Source organism: Cervus elaphus, chromosome 12 (genome assembly GCF_910594005.1).
Source record: "Cervus elaphus chromosome 12, mCerEla1.1, whole genome shotgun sequence".
Classification (NCBI taxonomy): Eukaryota; Metazoa; Chordata; class Mammalia; order Artiodactyla; family Cervidae; genus Cervus; species Cervus elaphus.
The window spans coordinates 84,296,442-84,320,031 of NC_057826.1; positions in this window are offsets into that span (position 1 = coordinate 84,296,442).

Here is a 23,590-nt window from a genome sequence, read left to right on the forward strand (position 1 = left end):
GCTGGCCCATCAAACACCTAATGTACTGAACTACAGTGTAGGACCCCAGCCAGGGGGGGCCCTCTATGTGCCTGACTCCAAACAACAGAGAAGGATCCCAGCTGTCAGGGAATGTTTGACGGGAGGATTCCTACCTGCTGTCTCTCATGAGTCCTTTGTCCCTCTTCAAGCGGAACAGCACGCTGCTCCCAGGGACTGAGGTCATTGTGTGAGGCAAGCATGAGTCTCCTTTAGTAAACATTCTCCTTAGGACAAAACAGCTTAATCTCCTTCCCCTTACTGGAGATATAGATTGTCTCCTGACCTTGTGACTAACGTTACCCCTTGTTCCCTTGGTAACGGTTGCTGTACATTTGGTTTTCTGATCTCTATCATTCCCGAGAGAAGTTTCTTGTACTGCAGCCTATATATACTCATAGAAAAATCATTAAAGCACCTTTGCTCCACCAGAGCTTAGGTCCCTGGGTTTTTTTTGTCTCTCTCTCTCTCTCTCTTTCTCTCTCTCTCTTTCTCTCTTTCACTTTCTTATCGTCGACTCCGTACCACAAGGTTCCGGTCCATTAAAGGACCCCAACACCCAGCAAGGGAGTCTTCTAAGTGCCTGAATGGGCAGAGCTACAGAGAAAGACTGGCCAAAGAGGCCTTCTGATCACCAGCGACAAGAGGCTCAAAAAAAAAGATTCTGATAGGGCCACAACTCCTGGGGCAGAGGCAACTGTGTCCCTGCACAATTGGCTCCACCAAGGTCCCCACAAGCCAAGCAGCTGCACCACCCTCATGCTCAACCCTCATGGGGCAGAGCTGCCACAGGCAAAATAGTCTTGCATCTATGCATTCAGGGTCACTTGGGTCGTGTCCGACTCTTTGCAATCCTACGGACTGTGGCCTGCCAGGTTTCTCTGTCAGGGGGGCTCTCCAGGCAAGAATACTGGAGTGTATTGGCCAACACTGGTTGCCATGCCCTTCTAGAGACCTCTGTTTCCTGCTGCCCTAACTGTCACCTCCCCTGAGTACCAGGTGCTGCCAGAACCTCAGTGACGCAAGCAGCTGCTCCACCTCCACACCTGGCCCTCACTGGGGCACACCCAAGTCCTCCAGGGCAGCCTCAGGAGCAAACCCCAGTGGACGACCCACATGCAGAAGTGGAATTAAAACCACAGTTGAAACCCAGGGGCAATGTGGCTAAGGAAGAAGACCCAAATCTTTCCCACCAGCTGTACATGCTGCAAATTAAATCCACACGACCAACTAGTCAGACTCTGTGTCTATGGAATATATAAAAGGCCACTGAGGGCTCCCACAAATGAAAACATACTGGTTCTGACAGCTGTGGACGTTGGAGGCAAGAACACACAGGAGTAGAGCCAGGTTAGAATCTGAGCTGCCCTCACAGCGGGTCCAGAGGTCAGCACAGTGTCGGAGGGCATCCTAGGGAGGTCAGGCGCACCGACTGTGACTCCCAGTGTGGGAAAAGACTCTGACAGCAATGGCTCAAGAAAAACATTTATGATTCTTATATTTTGACTTGTTCTGTAGATTCTTTTGGATTTTTTTTACTTTTTTCTTTTTCCCCCACCCCACCCCCCACCCCGCGTTGTAGTTGTCGATTTTATTGGCACTATGAAATCTAATTAAGCTTTTGAGGTTTTCTTTCTCTTTTCCTCAGTAGCATTTTTTATTGTTGTTATTAATTTCTGCCTCTACATTGGGCTTTTGCAGTTCTGTGGAGTCTTTTTTTTTTTTCTTTTTTCTTTCTTCTTCCCATCCTTTTTTTCTTTTCTCTTTTTTTTAATTTTATTTTTTTAAACCTATTATTATTTTTTCTACGTTTATTTCTTTGTTTGCTTTTCCTACCATTCTTTTCCCCTTGCAGTTAATCTTTAATGTACATAAATCTTCTTCATCTACCTCTATTTAACTTTGCATACCTATTCTTTCTTTCTTTCCTTTCCTCTCAACATATTTGTTACTTTTGATTTCATTGCTTTATTCCCCACTTGGCACCTTGCTTTAGTTTTGTTTTATAGTTTGTGTTTTAGTTAGTTTTTTTCTTAACTGGTAGATATAATTTTTGGTTTCCTTTATTTGCTGGCTTAATCTATTGTACTTTATTTTAGCTGGACTGTTGTGATTTTGCTTATGGGTGTATATATATATGTGCATATTCAGTCTCGCTTTTTATTGTTGTTATAAACCTCTGCCTCTATGTTGTGCTTTTGCAGTTCTGTGGAATTTTCCTTTTTTTTTTTTTTCTTCCTTCTTCCTTTTCTCTTTAATTTTTTTAAACCTATTATATTTTGTCTACATTTATTTCCTTGTTTGCTTTTCCTACTGTTCTTTTCCCCTTGCAGTTAATATTTAATTTATGTAAATCTTATTTATCTACCTCTATTTAACTTTGCATATCTATTCTTTCTTTCCTTTTTTTTTTTTTTTTCTTTCTTTCCTTTCTTTCCTTTCCTCTCAACATATTTGTTAGCTTTGTTTTCATTGCTTTATTCCCCACTTAGCACCTTGCTTTAGTTTTGTTTCACAGTTTGTGCTTTAGTTAGTTTTTTTCTTAACTGGTAGATATAATTTTTCATTTCCTTTGCTTGCTGGGTCAATCTACTGTACTTTATTTAGTTGGATTGTTTTGATTTTGCTTATGGGTGTATATGTATATGTGTATATTCAATTGATTTAATTATTATTTGCCTAATTTTGTAACTGCCATTTGTCTGGGGTTCATCTTTGGTTTCTCGTTTTTGGGTATTTGTTTTAATCTGACTTAATGCCATAACAAACCACTTGTGGAATCTTCGTTCCTGATCCTGAGCCTTTGGAGTGGGAGCACTGACTCCAAGACCCTAGATTATCAGAGAACTAACCCTAGGGAGTATCAAATAGTGAGAACTCACACAAAGGAAACCACTTGAATACAAGCCCCAGCATCACCCAACCACCAGTAGCACCCTGTGCAGGACGCCTCATTTAAACAACAAATAAAGCAAAAATTCAAACCCAGTCAGAGGTAGACAGGATTACTACCTCACTCAGCCTTGCCCATCAGAGGAAAAACAAAACAAAACAAAAACTCACCACAAATCTCACCCTATATGAAGCTTATACAAACCACTGGACCAAACTTAGGAGGGCAGAAACCAAAAGGAAGAAGAATTCAACCTTTGACACCTGGGAAAAAGAGACCTCAAACACAATAAGTTAAAAAAAAAAATAATGAACAGGCAGAGAAATACTACACAAATGAAGGAACAAACTAGAAACACAGAAATCCAAATAAATGAAGAGGAAACAGGCAAACTCCCTGAAAAAGAATTCAGAATAATGATGGTCAAGATGATTAAAAAAAAAAACCTTGAAAACAGAATGGAGAAAATGCAAGAATCAATTAACAAATACCTAGAAGAATTAAGGAGAAGGAAATGGCAACCCACTCCAGTGATCTTGCCTGGAGAATCCCGTAGACAGAGGAGCCTGGTGGGCTGCCATCCATAGGGTCGCAAAGAGTCAGACATGACTGAAGCGACTTAGAAGCAGCAGCAGAAGAAGAATTAAAGAATAAACATACAGAGACAAACAACAGAATTACTGAAATTAAAAATACTCTAGAAAGAATCAATAGCAGAAAATCTGAAGCAGAAGAATGAATCAGTGAGCTGGAAGATAAAATGGTGGAAATAACTTCTGAAGAGCAGAATAAAGTAAAAAGAATGGAAAGAACTGAGAATACTCTCAGAGACCTCTGGGACAATATCAAGTGCACCAGCTTTCAAATTTTAGATGCCCCAGAAGAAGAGAAAAAGAAAGGGTATGAAAAAATTTTTGAAGAGATTATAGTCAAAAATTTCCCCAACATTGAGAAGGAAATAGTCAATCAAGTCCAAGAGGAGCAAAGAGTCCCATACAGGATAAACCCAAGGAGAAACATGCCAAGATACATCCTAATCAAACTAACAAAGACTAAACACAAAGAAAGAATATTAAAAGCAGCAAGGGAGAAGCAACAAGTAACATACAAGGGAAATCCCATATGTTTAACAGCTGATCTTTCAGCAGAAACTCTGCAGGCCAGAAGGGAATGGCAGGATATATTTAAAGTACTGAAAGGGAAAAATCTACAACCAAGATTACTGTACCCGGCAAGGATCTTATATAAAATTGATGGAGAAATCAAAAGCTTTTCAGAGAAGCAAAAGTTAAGAGAATTCAGTACCACCAAACCAACTTTACAACAAATGTTAAAGGGACTTATATAGTCAAGAAATACAAGAGAAGAAAAAGATCTAAAAAATCAACCCCAAACTATTAAGAAAATGGCAATAGGAACAAATATATCAATAATTACTTTAAATGTAAATTGATTAAATGCTCCAACCAAAAGAAACAGACTGGCTGAATGGATACAAAAACAAGGCACATATATATGCTGTCTACAAGAAACCCACTTCAGACCTAAAGACACACTGAAAGTGAGAGGATGGAAAAATATATTCCATGCAAATGGGAAGCAAAAGAAAGCTGGAGTAGCAATCCTCATATCAGACAAAATAGACCTTAAAATGAAGATTACAAAAGATAAGGAAGGACACTACATAATGATCAAGGGGTCAATCCAAGAGGAAGACATAACAATTGTAAATATCTATGCACCCAACATAGAAGCACCTCAATACATAAGAGAAACACTAACAGACATAAAAGGAGAAATTGACAGTAACACAATAATAGGAGACTTTAACACCCCATTCACACCAATGGACAGATCATCAAAACAGAAAATTAATAAGGAAACACAAGTCTAAGTGATACATTAGATATTAGATGACATGGATCTCATTGATATCTTCAGGACATTCCATCCAAATGCAGAAGAATACACCTTGTTCTCAAGTGCACACGCAACATTCTCCAGGATAGACCACATCTTGGATCACAAACCAAACCTCAGTAAATTTAAGAAAACTGAAATAATGTCAAGCAACTTCTCTGACCATGCCGCTATGAGACTAGATATCAACTACAAGAAAAAAAGTGTAAGAAACACAAACACATGGAGATTAAACAACACGTTTCTAAATAACCAACAGGCTACTGAAGAAATCAAAAGGGAAATAAAAAAATTTCTAGAAACAAATGACAATGAAAACACAACAACTCAAAACCTATGGGATGCAGCAAAAGCAGTCCTAAGAGGTAAGTTCATAGAAATATAATCCTACCTTAAGAAACAAGAAAACATTGAATAGACAACCTAACTTTACACCTAAAACAACTGGAAAAAGAAGAACAAAAGCCCCCAAAAGTAGTAGAAAGAAAGAAATCATAAAGATCCAAGCAGAAATAAATGAAAAAGAAATAAAAGAAACAATAGTAAAGATTAATAAAACTAAAAACTGTTTCTTTGAGAAGATAAACAAAATTGACAAACCTTTACCTAGACTCATCAAGAAAGAGAGAGAGAGAAGAATCAAATCAACAAAATTAGAAACGAAAAAGGAGAAGTTACAACAGACAATGCAGAAATACAAAGGAGTATAAGAGAGTATTCTGAACAGCTATATTTCAATAAAATGGATAACCTGGAAGAAATGGACATGTTCTTAGAAACATTCAATCTTCCAAGACTGAACCAGGAAGAAATAGAAATTATGAACAACCCAATTACAAGCACTGAAATTGAAGCTGCGATCAAAAATCTCCCAAAAAAACAAAAGCCCAGGACCAGATGGCTTCACAGGAGAATTCCATCAAACATTTATAGAAGAGCTAACGCCTATCCTTCTAAAACTCTTTCAAAAAATTGCAGAGGAAGGAACACTTCCAAACTCATTCTACGAGGCCACCATCACCCTCACACCAAAACCAGATGAAGACAACACACAAAAAAGAAAACTATAGGGCAATATCACTGATGAACATAGATGCAAAAATCCTCAACAAAATTTTAGCAAACAAAATTCAGCAACACATCAAAAAGCTCATACACCATGATCAAGTTGGGTTTATTCCAGGAAAGCAGGATTCTTAAATATATGCAAATCAATCAATGTGATATACCATATTAACAAATTGAAAGATAAAAACCAGATGATAATCTCAATAGATGCAGAAAAAGCCTTTGACAAAATTCAGCACCCATTTATGATTAAAACTCTTCAAAAAATGGGCATAGAAGGAACCTACCTCAACATAGTAAAGGCCATATATGATAAGCCTACAGCAAACATTATTCTCAATGGTGAAAAACTGAAAGCATTTCCCCTAAGATCAGGAACAAGACAAGGGTGTCCAGCTTCACCACTATTATTCAACATAGTTCTGGAAGTCCTAGCTACAGCAATCAGAAAAGAAAAAGAAATAAAAGGAATCCAGATTGGAAAAGAGGAAGCAAAGCTCTCACTGTTTGCAGATGACATGATACTGTACATAGAAAACCCTAAAGATAGTATCAGAAACTTACTAGAGCTAATCAGTGAATTTAGCAAGGTTGCAGGATACAAAATCAAACCACAGAAATCACTCGCATTTCTATATACTAACAATGAAAAATCGGAAAGAGAAACTAAGCCATCAATACCATTCACCACTTCAACAAAAAGAATTAAATATCTAGGAATAAACTTACCTAAGGAGACAAAAGAACTGTGCACAGAAAATTATAAGACACTAATGAAAGAAATCAAAGATGACATAAACAGATGGAGAGATATTACATGTTCCTGGGTAGGAAGAATCAATACTGTGAAAATGACTATACTACCAAATGCAATCTACAGTTTAAATGTGATCCATATCAAATTACTAAGGCATTTTTTTCAAAGAACTAGAACAAAAAATTTCACAGTTCATATGGAAACACAAAAGACTCCAAATAGCCAAATCAGTCTTGAGAAAGAAGAATGGAGCTGGAGGAATCAACCTTCCTGACTTCAGGTTATACTAGAAAGCTACAGTCATCAAGACAGTATGGTAATAGCACAAAAACAGAAATATAGACCAATGGAACAAGATAGAAGGCCCAGAAATAAACCCATGCACATATGGGTACCTTATTTTTGACAAACGTGGCAAGAATATACAATGGGGCAAAGACAGCCTCTTCAATAAATGGTGCTGGGAGAACTGGACAGCTACATGTAAAAGAATGAAATTAGAACACTTCTTAACACCATACACAAAGATAAACTCAAAATGGATTAAAGACCTAAATGTAAGACCAGAAACTATAAAACTCTTAGAGGCAAACATAGGCAGAACATTCAATGACATAAATCAAAGCGAGATCCTCTATGACCCACCACCTAGAGTAATGGAAATAAAAACAAAAGTAAACAAGTGGGACCTGATTAAACTGAAAAGCTTTTGCACAGCAAAGGAAACTATAAGCAAGGTGAAAAAACAGCCCTCAGAATGGGAGAAAATAATAGCAAATGAAACAACTGACAAAGGATTAATTTCCAAACTATACAAGCAGGTCAGACAACTCAATACCAGAAAAATGAAAAACCCAATCAAAAAGTGGGGAAAAGACTTAAACAGACATTTCTCCAAAGACGACATGCAAATGACTAACAAACACATGAAAACATGCTCAACATCGCTCATTGTTAAAGAAATGCAAATCAAAACCACAATAAGATATCACCTTACACCAGTCAGAATGGCCATCATCAAAAAGTCTACAAACAATAAATGCTGGAGAGGCTGTGGAGAAAAGGGAATGCTCTTGCACTGTTGGTGGGAATGTAAATTGATACAGCCACTATGGACGACATTATGGTGATTCCTTAAAAAACTAGGAATAAAACCATCATACGACCCACACCTAGGCACATACCCTGAGGAAACCAAAATTGAAAAAACACATGTATCCCATTGTTCATTGCAGCACTATTTACAATAGCTAGAACATGGAAGCAACCTAGATGTCCAGAATAAAGAAGTGGTGGTACATAGACACAATAGAGTATTACTCGGCCATAAAAAGGAACGCATTTGAGTCAGTTCTAATGAGGTGGATGAGCCTAGAGCCTATTATACAGAGTGAAGTAAGTTAGAGAATGATAAATATCATATTCTAACACATATATTTGGAATCTAGAAAAATGGTACTGAAGAATTTGTTTACAGGGCAGCAATGGATAAACGGACATAGAGAATAGACTTATGGACATGGGGAGAGGGGAGGAGGGGGTGAGATGTATGGAAAGAGTAACGTGAAAACTTACATAAGCATATGTAAAATAGATAGCCAACAGGAATTTGCTGTCTGGCTCAGGAAACTCGAACAGGGACTCTGTATCAACCTAGAGGGGCAGGGTGGGGAGGGAGATGGGAGGGAGATTCAAAAGGGAGGGGATATATGTATACCTATGGCTGATTCATGTTGAGGTTTGACAGAAAACAACAAAATTCTGTAAGGCAATTATCCTTCAATTAAAAAAAATAAGTTAAAATAAAAAATATACAAAAATGTGTTAGATGCCATGAAAGCAGTACTCAGAGGGAAATTTATAGCAATAAATGCCTATGTTAAAACAAAGAAATATTTTAAATGAATAATTTAGGAACTTCCCTAGTGGTCCAGTGGTTAAAACTCTGTGTTTCAGTGCAGGCAGCACAGATTCCATCTATGGTCAGGGAACTAGGGTCCCACATGCTGCACAGCCAAAAAATAAAATAATAATAATTTAGCTTTACACCTTAAAGAACTAGAAGAAAAAGAACACAATAAACACAAGGTGGAAGAAAATATTAAATATTAGAATGAAGATAATAAAGTTAGAGCATAGGAAAACAGAATAAGTGAAAATAAAGTTAGGCCTTTGAAAAGACCAACAAAATTGACAAATTTTTAGCTAGAATAACACAGAAACAGAAAGAGGAGACTCAAATAACTAAAATCAGAAATGAAAATGAGGACATTACTACCTACTTTACAGTAATAAAAATAACTATAAAAGAATACTATAAACCATTGTATGCCAAAAAATTAGATCTAGATGAAACGTACAAGTTCCCAGAAACACAGATATCAAAAACAGACTCAAGAAGAAATAGAAATAGAAAATCTTGATAGACCTATAGCCAGTAAAGATTGAGTCAGTAATCAAAAACCCCCTTCCCAAGAAAGAAAAGCTCAGGACTAGATGGCATCACCAGTGAATCTACCAAACATTTAAAGAAAAATTAATACCAATACTTCACAACTCTTCCAAAAGACAGAAGAGGAGGGAATACCTCCTAATTCATTCTATGAGGTCAGATAAACACATTTCAAGAAAAATTACAGCTCAATATCCTTTATGAATACAGATACAAAAATCTTTAAGAAAATACTAGCAAACAAAATCCATTGGCATATTAAAAATAGACACTATGTCCAAGTAGGATTTATCCCAAGAATGCAAGTGTGAATCAGTATAAGAAAATCAATCAGCATAATACACATTAATAAAAGAAATGAAAAAACCATATGATCTTCCCAACTGATGCAGAAAAATCATTTGATAAAACTCAACACCCTTTCATGTTTGAAAAAAATGCAGAAAACTAGAATTGATTGGCACTTTCTCAACATAAAAAAAGAACCCACAACTAGCATCATACTCAATGGTGAAAGATTGAAAGCTTTCCCCCTAAGATCAGGAACTAGATAAAGATGATCACTTTCTCCCCTTCTATCCAACATTTACTGGAAGTTCTAACCAGGGCACTAAGGCAAGAAAAAGTAATTAAATGCACCCAAAAGGAAAAGAAGTCAACCTATCTTTATCTGCAGATGACATGATCCTATATAGAGAAATTCCAAATAATCCACAGAGCTACAATAACTATATAGTACTATATAGTAACTACACAAATTATAATAAATTCAGAAAAGTTGCACTGTAGACAAAATCAGTTATGTTTCTAAACATCAGCAATGACCAAGCTGAAAACAATTCCATTTACAATAGCATTCAAAAGAATCAAGTACCTGAGAATAAATTTCCCCAAAGAGGTGAAAGATTTTTACACTAAAAATATAAAATATTGTTAAAAGGCATTAAAGAAGACCTAAATAAACAAAAAAAAAATCATTTGTTGATGGAATATTTCAAGACCCAGGATATCTACAGATTTAATGCAATCCCTTTTAAAATTCAAGCAGTCTTTTTTTTTTCCAGGAATGGAAAAGCTAGTTCTCAAATTCATATGGAATTGCAAGTTTCCCTGAAAGAGCAAAAACAATCTTAAAAAAGAAAAACAAAGTTGGGGAACTCACACCTCCCCATTTCAAAACATATTACAAATCTACAGTAAACAAAATAGTGTCATAATCAGTTCAGTTTAGTCACTCAGTCATGTCCGACTCTTTGCAACCCCATGAACCGCAGCACACCACGCCTCCCTGTCCATCACCAACTCCCGGAGTCCACCCAAACCCATGTTCATTGAGTCAGTGATGCCATCCAACCATCTCATCCTCTGTTGTCCCCTTCTCCTCCTACCCTCAATCTTTCCCAGCATGAGGATGTTTTCCAATGAGTCAGCTCTTCGCATCAGGCGGCCAAAGTATTGGAGTTTCAGCTTCAACATGAGTCCTTCCAATGAACACCCAGGACTGATCTCCTTTAGGATGGGCTGGTTGGATCTCCTTGCAGTCCAAGGGACTCTCAAGCATCTTGTCCAACACCACAGTTCAAAAGCATCAATTCTTCGGTGCTCAGCTTTCTTTATAGTCCAACTCTCACATCCATACATGACTACTGGAAAAAACCATAGCCTTGTCTAGAGGGACCTTTGTTGACAAAGTAATGTCTCTGCTTTTTAATATGCTGTCTAGGTTGGTCATAACTTTCCTTCCAAGGAGCAAGCATCTTTTAATTTCATGGCTGCAATCACCATCTGCAGTGATTTTGGAGCCCAGAAAAATAAAGTCAGCTACTGTTTCCACTGTTTCCCCATCTATTTGCCATGAAGTGATGGGACCGAATGCCATGTGTCATAATAGCACAGGGATAAACATGTAGATCGATGGAGTAGAATTCAGAGTTCAGAAATAAACTCATTTATCTATTGCCAGTTGATTTTCAACACTGGTGCAAGAACATTCATTGGGGAAAAATAATCTCTTCAACAAATGGTGCTGGGACAACTGGATATTCAAATACAAAAGAGTAAAGTTCAACTCCTACCCACTCACATACAAAAATTAACTCAAAACAGATCAATGACCTAAGTATTAATGTAAGAGTTCATACCACAAAACTCATCATAAAATATACACTATCATATGTATCTCGGAAAGCAAGGACTAAAGAAGGAATTTTCAAATGAACAATTCAAGAACTTTGCCAGACTATAGAGGAGATATTTTGAATATTCTCTAATAATGCTATACAGCTTTGACCCTATATAATCATAGAAAACCTCTTTAAAACTGCAAGTAACACAAAGCTATCATTTATTAAGCCCTTAGTATGTACCAGTCCCTTCACATATGCTATTCTTTTTAAATTTTTTAATTCACCCAATATCAACAGGTATTCTACATCATCAAAAAAAAAAAAAACATGGAATATTACTCAGCCGTTAAAAAGAACTTATTTGAAGCAGTTCTAATGAGATGGATGAAACTGGAGCCCATTATACAGAGTGAAGTACGCCAGAAAGATAAAGAACATTACAGCATACTAACACATATATATGGAATTTAGAAAGATGGTAACGATAACCCTATATGCAAAACAGAAAAAGAGACACAGAAGTACAGATCCGACTTTTGAACTCTGTGGGAGAAGGTGAGGGTGGGATGTTGCGAAAGAACAGCATGTATATTATCTATGGTGAAACAGATCACCAGCCCAGGTGGGATGCATGAGACAAGTGCTCGGGCCTGGTGCACTGGGAAGACCCAGAGGAATCGGGTGGAGAGGGAGGTGGGAGGGGGGATCAGGATGGGGAATACGTGTAAATTTATGGCTGATTCATATCAATGTTATGACAAAACCCACTGAAAAAAATAAATAAATTTTAAAAAATTTAAAAAAAAAAAGAAAGCTGAGTGCCAAAGGAAAAAAAAAAAAAAATAGAAGGTACAATCTAGAATTCCCTCAATTTTTTTGCTACAGAACCTACAAGCTCCCCTTTATCTGAGCCCATTCTTTCTCCTTCCCTCCTAGTGCAATAAAGGAGGTGTTAATCTTTTCATCTCTAGAAAAAAAAATCCTCTACCAGAACTCTAGATCTCATTTGCTCCATTTCACCCTCCTACCCATCTTCAGTCTCTCCTTTTCTTCTGGCTCCTTCTCATCAGCTCCTATACATGAGTCTCACCTATCCCAAAATAACAAGTATTTTCCCTAGGCTTTACTTTTCCCTCCAGATAATCATCTTTTCCTCTCATTCTAGTCTGTTAAGTATCTCAAGAATTATCTACATTTTATATTGCTATTTTCTTATCTCAACTTATTTGTCCAGTATGCCTTCCTCATCAACACCTCTACCACAACCATTGTTGCACCAACTGAGAAAAGGTCTTCAGTCTTCATCTTGATTTCCCAATTACAACAGTGTCAATTCCTCCTAAAGACTTTAGCTCAAACTGAAAGTACTGGAGGCAGATGTTGTTACTGGGGCTGCCCAGGGATATTCCTGAGCAAACGGCTTGGGATGAGATGCTGAGCTTCGCAGGAGAAGTGGGGGCCGTGGAGAAAGGCAGTAAAAGAAGAGAAGCAGGGAGGGATGGACCACCTCCCCCGCGAGGGGCGCCCCATCAGCTAGTATGTTCTTGAAATGACAAAAAAGCAGGGTTCTTCCAGGCTCCACATTTGCCCCTTTCATCATGAAGGAAGAACAGCTGAAAAGAATAGATGTTTTGAATACTGCTGTGAAGCAGAAGGAACCCAAGACAATGTTTTGGTCAAATAAGTAAAGGAGAGGAAAAAAAAGAAAGGAAGCCCAAAGCCCAAAGTACCAGTGGCAAGTATCCACCAGGGAAGATGAGCATGATGAGCAAGATCCCAAAGATGGCAAATTCTTCTTTCTTTAAATACTTTTCCTTTGGCTTCTATTTTGGAGAAGAAAATGGCAACCCACTCTAGTATTCTGACCTGGGAAATCCCACAGATAGAGGAGCCTGATGGGCTACAGTCCATGGGGTCACAAAGAGTTGGACATGACCGAGCGACTTTCCCTTCACTTCACTTGACTTCTACTTAACTACACTTTCCCTAGTATGCCTCTAACTTCTCTATTCTTGCCCCTAGTTGCTTTAGGAGCTCCTTTTCCTTATTTGTCTTTTTAAATTGGAGTTCCTTAAGCCTTAGTTCTAGGCCTTCTTCTCTTCTCTATATATTACATAGAGAATCCTGCTATTTCAATGGTTTAAATTTCCATTTATACACAGATAGCTCCCAAATACTTATATTCCAAGCTATTTCTTAAGCTTTAGACCAATATATCTAACTGGTACATGTCTCATAGGCATCTTAAATATATCAAAAAATAGTATTTCCTAAATCATCTCATCCATAAATTTGCTTACTCTTAAACATATTGAACCGAGAACAGCCAGATGTTCAAGCTGGATTTGGAAAAGGCAGAGGAACCAGAGATCAAATTGCCAACATCCGTTGGATCATAGAAAAAACAAGAGAGTTCCAGAAAAACATCTACTTATGCTTTATTGGCTACACCAAAGTCTTTGACTGTGTGCATCACAACAAACTGTGGAAAATTCTTAAAGAGATGGGAATACCAGACCACTTACCTGTCTCCTGAGAAATCTGTATGCAGATCGAGAAGCAACAGTTAGAACCGACATGGAACAACGGACCAGTTCCAAATTGGGAAAGGAGTACGTCAAGGCTGTATATTGTCACCTGTTTATTTAACTTATATGCAGAGTACATCATGTGACATGCCAGGCTGAGTGAAGCAGAGGCTGAGTGAAGCACAGGCTGGAATCAAGACTGCAGGGAGAAATATCAAAAACCTCAGATACCCAGATGACGCCACCCTTATGGCAGAAAGCGAAGAGGAACTAAAGAGCATCTAGATGAAGGTGAAAGAGGAGAGTGAAAAAGCTGGCTTAAAATTCAGCATTCAAAAAATGGCTTCCAGGCCCATCACTTCACGGCAAATAGATGGGGAGACAATGGAAACAGTGACAGACTTTATCTTTTTGGGCTCCAAAATCACTACAGATAGTGACTGCAGCCATAAATTAAAAGACGCTTGCTCCTTGGAAGAAAAGCTATGACCAACCTAGATAGCATATTTGCTATCAAAAGTCCGTCTAGTCAAAGTTACAGTTTTTCCAGTAGTCATGTATGGATATGAGAGTTGGACCATAAAGAAAGCGGAGCACCAAAGAATTGATGCTTTTAAACTGTGATGTTGGAGAAGACTCTTGAGAGTCCCTTGGACTGCAAGGAGATCAAACCAGTCAATCCTAAAGAAAATAAACTGAATATTCATTGGAAGGACTGATGCTGAAGCTGAAGCTCCAATACTTTGGCACCTGAAGCAAAGAACTGACTCATAGGAAAAGGCCCTGATGCTGGGAAAGTTTGAAGGCGGGAGGAGAAGGGGACGACAGAAGATGAGATAGTTGGATGGCATCACTGACTCGATGGCTATGAGTTCGAGCAAGTTCTGGGAGTTGGTGATGGACAGGGAAGCCTGATGTGGGGCAATCCATGGGGTTGCAAAGAGTTGTGAGCAACTGAACTGAACCTAATGTGTTGATATTATTGAGCACTCCTTTGTCTTAGACATCAAACAATCACCAAGTTCTATTGATTCTTAAATCCTAAATATTCTCTTAAACTCAACTACTTATTTCTATTCCCTTTGTTACCTTCTAGATCCAGAACATCATCTTTCACCAGATTCCTATAGTCTCCTAATTGACCTCTACTCCCAATCTTGTTCCCCCCTTTATGTACCCTGCAGCCAACTAGAATGACTTGTTAGAAATGCTTAAAATCATTTAAAATATTCTTATGGTCTTTAGGACAAAGTAAAAACTCCTAAACACAACTGAAATTCCTGGACATTGTATATAAACTAGATATAAGAAGACTCTTAAAGGTGGATAAAATAAGGCATACTGGCTAAAGACCTCTGAACCCAAGAAACGACATGGTAGTGCATTCTCCATGGACTTCCCTGGTGGCTTAGATGGTAAAGAGTCTGCCTACAATGCAGGAGACCTGGGTTCAAACCCTGGGTTGTGAAGATCTCCTGGAGAAGGAAATGGAAACCCACTCCAGTATTCTTGCCTGGATAATCCCATGGACAGAGGAGCCTGGCAGGCTACAGTCCATGGGGTCACAAAGAGTTGGACACAACTGAGCGACTTCACTTGCAGTGCATTCTCCAGATTTCCTTCTTTGGCTCACATGCCCCAGACTTGGAGCTGAAGAAGTTGACAACTCTGAAAAAGGAGGCAGCACATACACAAAAACCCCATAAAAGCCATTCCCTTTAGCCAAAGGATCTGGGAAGGAGCAGGCTAACAATGCAGAAAACTTTTAGATAGTAACCATTCTATTCCAGCAAAATAATACAGAAAAACTGTGACCTCCAGTCCAACTATCTTTACCAGCAAAACCCAAGTAGGGATGCTGCCCTCACCAGTGTGGTGCCAGAGAAAGGGGAGCAGGAAGCCAGAAATTTCATCCCTGATGGGTGTACTGAATAGTGGAGACCATGTGGACAGCCTGGACTTCTACCTTTATTCAGCAGTAGTAAGTCATCCTTCCTGCTCACCACTACAGTGGTGAAAAAGGAGGCCTAGTGGAGAGTCAGAATGTTCACCACTAACTTAGCAGGAATGATAATCAACTGATGTCAACACCAAGATGACAGAGATGTTAGAATTATATGACAAAAATGTTAATGTAGCCATCATAAAATGCTTCAGTGAACATTATAAATATGATCAATATAAATGAAAAAGTATAAAATCTCCCCAAAGAAACAAAAGATATAAAGGAGTACCAAATGAAAATTTTAGAATTGAAAAATAAAATAACTGAAACAAAAAGCTAAGTGAACAGTCTCAACAGAAGAATAGGGGGCAGGAGGCAAGGAACAGAGGAAAGAATAAGTAAACTTGAAGACAGAGTAATAGAAATTACACAAATCTGAATGAGAAAGCAAACCAAAAAAATAAATGAAGAGAGCCCCAGAATCCATAGTACTATAATAAAATTACATGCCTGTCACTGGAGTCCTAGGAAGAGAGATTAAGGTAGAGTTGAAAATGTGCTCAAAAGAATAATGAATGAAAAGTTCCCAAATTTGGCAAAACCCATAAGCCTATAGATACACGAATCTGAACAAATTCCAAATAGGATAAATCTAAAATAATCCACACCAAGACATATTATAGCAAACATCTCAGAATTAAAGTCAAAGAAAAATCCTTGAAAGCAGTGGGAAAGAAGTGACATCTTACCACCAAGAAAAGACAAAACAAATGACAGTGGATTTCTAATCAATTATACTTCTGTATTTTAGCAATGACCATGTGAACACTGAAATTAAAATACCATTCCAAGTTGTTCAAAAATGAAATAAGTATAAACCTAGCAAAATGTAAGAAGGCTTGTCTATAGGAGACTCAAAGTACTAATGAAAGAAATTAAAGATCCAAATAAACAGAGAGACAGATTGTGTGAATAGATTGGAAGATTCAGTAAAGATGTTACTCATCTCTAAACTGATATCTAAGTTTGATGCAGTTTCTAACAAAATCCCACAAAGATTTTTTTTTTTGTAGACATAGGCAAGTTTTTTATAAAATTTACATGGGAAGGCCACAAAGCTAGAAAAACTATTTAAAATAAGAGAAAAAAGGGAGAGGGACTTCCCTGGTGGTCTAGTGGTTAAGACTCTATGCTCCCAGTGTAGGGGGCATGGGGTCAGTTCCTAGTTGAAGAACTAAGATCCTGCATACCCCATGGTGTGGCAAAAAAAAAAAAGGAAGAAATAAGAGAAATTCATTTATTTAATTTCAAGATTTATTAAAGATAGTAATCAAGACTGTATGCTATTGGCAAAGGGATAAACACTAAACCAATAGAATAAAGTATTCAGAAATAAATAGATCTCTGCATACATGCCTAATTGATTTTTTAAAAAGATACAAAAGCAATTCAATGGCAGAAAGACAGACTTCTCAAAATATGGTGCTTAAGCAACTGAACATTCATAGATTAAAAACAAACCCTCAACCTTAGCTTCACACCTTATATAAAAATTAACTCAAAATGGATCATAGACTTATAAGTAAAATGTAAAACTATAAAACTTTAGGATAAAAACATAGGAGAAAATCTTTTGGGTACAAGGCTACAGAGCTCTTAGTCTTGACACCAAAGGCATCATTCATAAAAGGATTAACTGGACTTCATCAAAATAAAACTTGTGCCCTACAAAAGACTATGTTAAGAGTATGAAACGAAGGGGGCAAAGTATTTGCAAACCACATATGCAACAAAAGACTAGTAACTAGTATGCATAAAGAGCTCTCAAAATTCAACAGGGGAAAAACAGGAAAAGGAAATAAGAAAGAATCCAATGAGAAGACAAAATACATGAAGTGACATTTCACCAAAGAGAACATAGTGATGGCAGATAGGCACATGAATACGATGAATAACCATTATGAAAATGCAAATTAAATCTACCATACCCATTATGAAAATGCAAATTAAATCTACAATACATACCCATTAGAATTTCTAAAAAAAAAAAAAAAAAGGATAACAGCACCAATGCTGACAAGGATAAAGAGAAACTGAATCGTTTACATATTCCTGGTGGGAATGTTAGATGGTATGACCTCTATGGAAAAGAGTTAAGAGAGTTTCTTTGAAAACTAAACACACAGCTTCCATACAATCTAGTTATTGCACTCCTGGGTATTTATCCCAGAGAAATTAAGACTTACGTTTACATAGAAAGCTATATAAGAATCTTATACAGCTTTATTTGTAATAGCCAAAAACTGGGAATAACTCCCATGTCCTAGAATGGGTGGAATGGTTAAACCCTGGTATACCTGTTTCATGAAATACTACCCAGCAATGAAAAGGAGGGAGCTATTGATACAGCAACCAGGGTGAGTCTACAGATAATTGTGCTGAGTGAAATTAGGCAATCTCAAACATTTACAATTACACAATTCCACTTATGCAAAATTCTTAAAAGACAAAATTATAGAAATGTAGAACACAATCATTGTGTCAGGGGTTAATGAAGGATTGGGAGCTGGAGAAAAGTGTGGCTATAAAAAAGGCAACATGAAGGATCTTTGTGCTGATAGAAATGTTCTGAAGATTGACTGTATCAATGTTAATATCCTGGTTATGATATTTTACAATAGTTTTGTAAGATCTTACCATTGGGGGAACTGATGTAGGGTGTACAGAATTTCTCTGCATTATTTCTTACAACTACTGTGAATATACAAGTATCTCAAACTAAAAATTTCAGTTAAAAAAAAAGAGAATAAACTGGGGAAAATATCTGTAAGCAAGCATATAAGGCATAGGATAACAAAGTCATTTTACAAAAAGCTTTAAAATAAACATTTCTTAAAGTTTTAGTAAAAAGCTTTTTAAAAAGCTTTAGTAAATTAATAATTAAAATAGTAAAAGTTTTCCAGAATGATAGGGAAACAGATGTGTATATATAATTCAAAAAAGAAATACAAATTACTATTAGAATTTGGAAAAAGAAACATTTATCAGCATTCAAAGGAATACAAATTAAAACTTTAATAAAGTATAATCGTCTTTCTATGAAATTGGCAAAAAAATAAAACCCTAAATTTAAAAAATATATCCAAAGGTGACTAATTTGCATGAAAAAGTGCTCTTGTATACTCCTTGGAGTATGTAAATTTGCTAGTGTTAACTGTAAAAAACGTTTCTAAATTTTGACTTAGTAACCCAAATTCAAGAATCCATCTGAAGAAACATAAAAATGTCGTCAAGGATGTACAATCAGTAATGCTCACCCCAGCTTTGTTTGCAGTAGAAAAACTTGGAAACAAGCCCATGTTTAACAATAGGGAATGATTTTACAATTTATATATAGCACATACAAATGGAATTATCTAAAAAATATGCTTTTAAGAACACTTACTGACAAGAAAATGTTCAAGATATATTAAGTAAAAAATATATACTAATTTGTCACTAAGTGATTCTCTTTGGGTCACGGATTTACAGATTTAAATTTTTTTGTTTCTACTCTTTTTTTTGTGTGTGTGTGTGTTTTTTTTGTGTGTGGTTTTTTTTGTTTTGTTTTGTTTTGTTTTTTGTTTCTACTCTTGATATTCCAAATCTCAGAGTGGGAAGGGCAAGACACGAAGCATAAAGACTCTCAAAGAAAAATGTGTAAATTGGTTTTATAAATGTTTTAAATTTCTACATGGGAAATTCAAAATACAAACAGTAAGCCTGAAAAAAATATTTGTAAGACTATGACACAAAATTCTAATTTCCTTATTATATAAAAGGTTGTATGCATCACTAAGAAAGAGCAAACCATAGAGAAATAGACATGAACAGACTATTTCCACAGATAAAATATAAATAGGAAAAAATGTTCAACTCATAACTAAGAAATATACTATAATGTATATTATACAATAACTAGCTGGCATTTTTTCATTTATCAGATTGGACAAATGTAAAAATTTGACAAAGTATCTCACTTTCAAAGGTGTGAAAAAACCAGCACAACTGAAAGTGCATGTCTACCCAAAAAAACATGCACATGGATGTTTATAGCAGCTTTATTCATAACTGCCACATCTTGGAAACAGCCAAGATATCCCTTCAACAGGTAAATGGATAAACTGTGGTACATCTGTACAATGGAATACTATACAGTACTGAAAGAAATGAGTTGTCAAGCCACAAAAAGACATGGAGGGGCCTTAAATGCATATTGCTAAGTGAAAGAAGCCAATCTGAAATGGTTATGTACTATATGATTCTAATTATATGATATTCTGGAAGAGGCTAAAATATACAGTAAAGATACCAATACTGCCATGGGCTGGAGCAGAAATATCACTTTGCCAGCAAAGGTCCATATAGTCAAAGCTATGTAGTCATGTAGGGATGTGAGAGCTGGACCACAAAGAAAGTTGAACACTCAAGAATTGATGCTTTTGAATTATGGTGCTGAAGAAGACTCTTGAGAGTCCCTTGGACTGCAAGGAGATCAGATTAGTCAATCCTAAAGGAAATCAACCCTGAATATTCATTGGAAGGACCAGTGCTAAGCTCCAATACTTTGGCCACATGATGCAAAGAGCCGACTTATTGAAAAAGGTGGGATGCATGAGACAAGTGCTCGGGCCTGGTGCACTGGGAAGTCCCAGAGGAATCGGATGGAGAGGGAGCTGGGAGGGGGGATCGGGATGGGGAATACATGTAACTCCATGGCTGATTCATGTCAGTGTTTGACAAAACCCACTGCAATGTTGTGAAGTGGTTGGCCTCCAGCTGATAAAATAAATGAAAAAAATAATAATAAAAATAAAAACAAAAACAAAATAAAAGCAATGTGAAGATATTCGAAATAAAAAAGAAAAAGACCCTGAAGCTGGGAAAGATTGAAGGCAAAAGGAGAAGGGGGCAGCAGAGGATGAGATAGTCAAATAGCATCACCGCCATGAATCTGAGCAAACTCTGGAATAGTGAAGGACAGAGGAGCCTGGCATGCTATAGTCCATGGTGTTGCTAAGAGTCAGACACTACTTAGCTACTGAAAAACAAATGGAGGGTTGGGAGAAGGAGAGATGAGCAGATGATGCACAGGCATTTTTTTAAGATAGTGAAACCATTGTGTATGATATTGTAATGGTGAATACGTGGCATTTTACATTTGTCAAAACTGAAAGAAAGTACAACACAAAGAGTGAAACTTAAGGTACTATGGACTTCAGTAATAATAACATATTAACACTGGTTCATCAATTGTAACAAATGTACCACATTAACATAAGCTATAAATAATAGGGGAGATATGGGGGGAGGAGAGCAAGGAATGTAGGAACTTTGTACTCTTTTTAAATTTTTTTGCAAGCCTACAACCGCTCTAACAGAATAAAGATCTGATTTTTTTTTTAAAAGATCTGATTTTTAAAAACTGGTCCCTTTGGAGGATTCTATGAACTAATTGTTCTGAAAATTATTAAACAAAGAGGAAGATTCAAGCCCGTGATGCCTTTTCAACACACTGGACCACTGGGGACTCAAACAACATATGGGAGGCACTTTCGCTTTATAAGACATATTTCAGCTAATAAAGGAAGGAATGACATCCCCTTTTTAAACACCTGATCGATTAATCTATCCATGTAATATTCATCAAAGGCTGCTAAAAATATAAAAACAGATATACCAGATTGACAACACATCTTGACAAAAAACAAAACAATCAACCTGAGTCTGACAAAGCCTCTCTAGATCTAACTATCAACTTACCAAAAACATACTAAATGGCACTATGGGGATACAATCAGCCAAATCCATGCTGTGTAAAACCACAGGTCCAATGACCAATTTCTTTGACAAATTTCAAGAAGGGGAAAAAGAAGAGGTGTAGGTTAAAAGAGGTTTAAATCAACTAATCTCGATGTGTAAACGTTATTTGGATCTATTTAGTTTGTTTCAAACAAACTAAATTTTTTATTATAATTTTATTTATTTACTTATTTTTGATCTTTGTTGCTTTGCACAGGTGTCCTCTGTGACACGCAGGGGCTACTCTCTAGCTGTGCCTGCACTTCTCACTGTGGTGGCCTCTCTTGTTGCACGCAGGTTTCACTAGCGAGCACACAGGCTCAGTAGCTGCAGCAGGTGGGCTCTAAGGCACGTGGGCTTTGCTTTAGTAGCTGTGGCACATAGCCTCAGCAGGTGCAGCTCATGGGCCCTAGAGCAGGGGCTCAGCAGTTGCGGCACACAGGCTTAGGTGCTCGGGGGCATGTGGGATTTTCCCGGACCAAGGATCAAATCCACGTCCCGTGCATTGGCAGGTGGACTCTTATCCACTGCGCCACCAAAGTCCAGGCTGATAAAATTTTAAAATTATTATGCAATCAGAAAGTTGAACATTGACTAGATTTGATGATGTAAAGAATTATTAAACTTTTATGTGTGGTACTTTTGGTAGTGTTTTTTTAAAAAGCTTATAGAGCTTCACACTGTCAAATTTACAAATAAAATGAAAACGTATCTGGTACTTAATCCAACATAAAATAGGAAAGAGAAAAGGGGGTTAGGTGAAATAAAATTAGTCATTAGTAGATAATTGTTGAAACTGGATGCTGGGTACATGGGTTTATTAATCTGTTTACTTTTGCACATGTTTAAAATTTTCCATAGCAAAATTATTTAAAAAAAATAAGCAACAGTGGACTTCCATGGTGGTCCAGTGGTAAAGAAATCCCCTGCCAGTGCAGAGGACACAGCTTCAATCCCTGGTCCAGGGAGATCCCACAGGCTGTGGAGAAGCAAAGCCCGAGTGCCACAAGTACTGAAGCCCTTGCACTCTAGGGCTCACACACCGCGACTATGAAGACCACGTGTTGCAATTATTGAAACCCACTCGAGAGCCTGTACTCCACAACAGGAGAAGCCACTGCAATGAGAAGCTTTTGCACTGCAACTAGAGTAGTCCCGACTAGTCACAACTAGAGAAAGCCCTCACCCAGCAACGAAAAGCCAGCACAGTCACGAGTAATAAATAAATCAATGATTTTATAAAATAAAATAAGCAACAGTAGTAAACAGTAAAAGTGTTATGAAACAAAAGTTTTATAGTCCTTTTTATAATAGAGGTAGCTGTGTGGGAGCTATTTTTGATCCCTCCTACTCCCTCAGTCACCCTGTCCATTCAATCACAAAATCCTGTTGATTCTACCTCTTAACTATCACTTCTTCCCATCCAGTCCAAGCTAAATTTGACCTGTGCAGAGTACACTTCTACTTCTGCCTACTTTCAAAACTGTAGCCAGAGTGGGGTTTTTTAAGAACACAAATCTGATCATATCTAGCCTTTGCTTAGAATCTACTGATGACTTCACACTATCAGATAAAGGCTAAAATTATTCAATATGCAATTTGAGGATTTGCAAGATCTAGTCCAGCCCCGCGTACCTTACCAGCTCCATCTGGAGGTGCTCTCTCCTACCTTTCTTTTTTTTTTTTAATTTCATTTATTTTAATTCTCCCCTACCTTTCTATACTCTGGCTGCTTCTTGAACTTGCCATTACTCATTCTCACCTCATAGCATTTACACATGCTCTTCCCTCTAGCTGGAATGCCCCCTTCTTCCTTACATACAACCTTATCCTACAGATCTCACTTTAAATGCTACTTTCTCTGGGTAGTTTTCCCATTATTCTTGGTCTTGGTGAGGTCAAAGTTCTCAAGCTTTTATAACAACTTATCAAAATTGAAATTTAAAAACTGCTGAAGTTATGTCTCTTTGATGCTATAATTTCAAAGAGAGAAGGAACTAAACCCTACTATTGCATTCCCAAAGTCTAGCATTTTGTCCTAC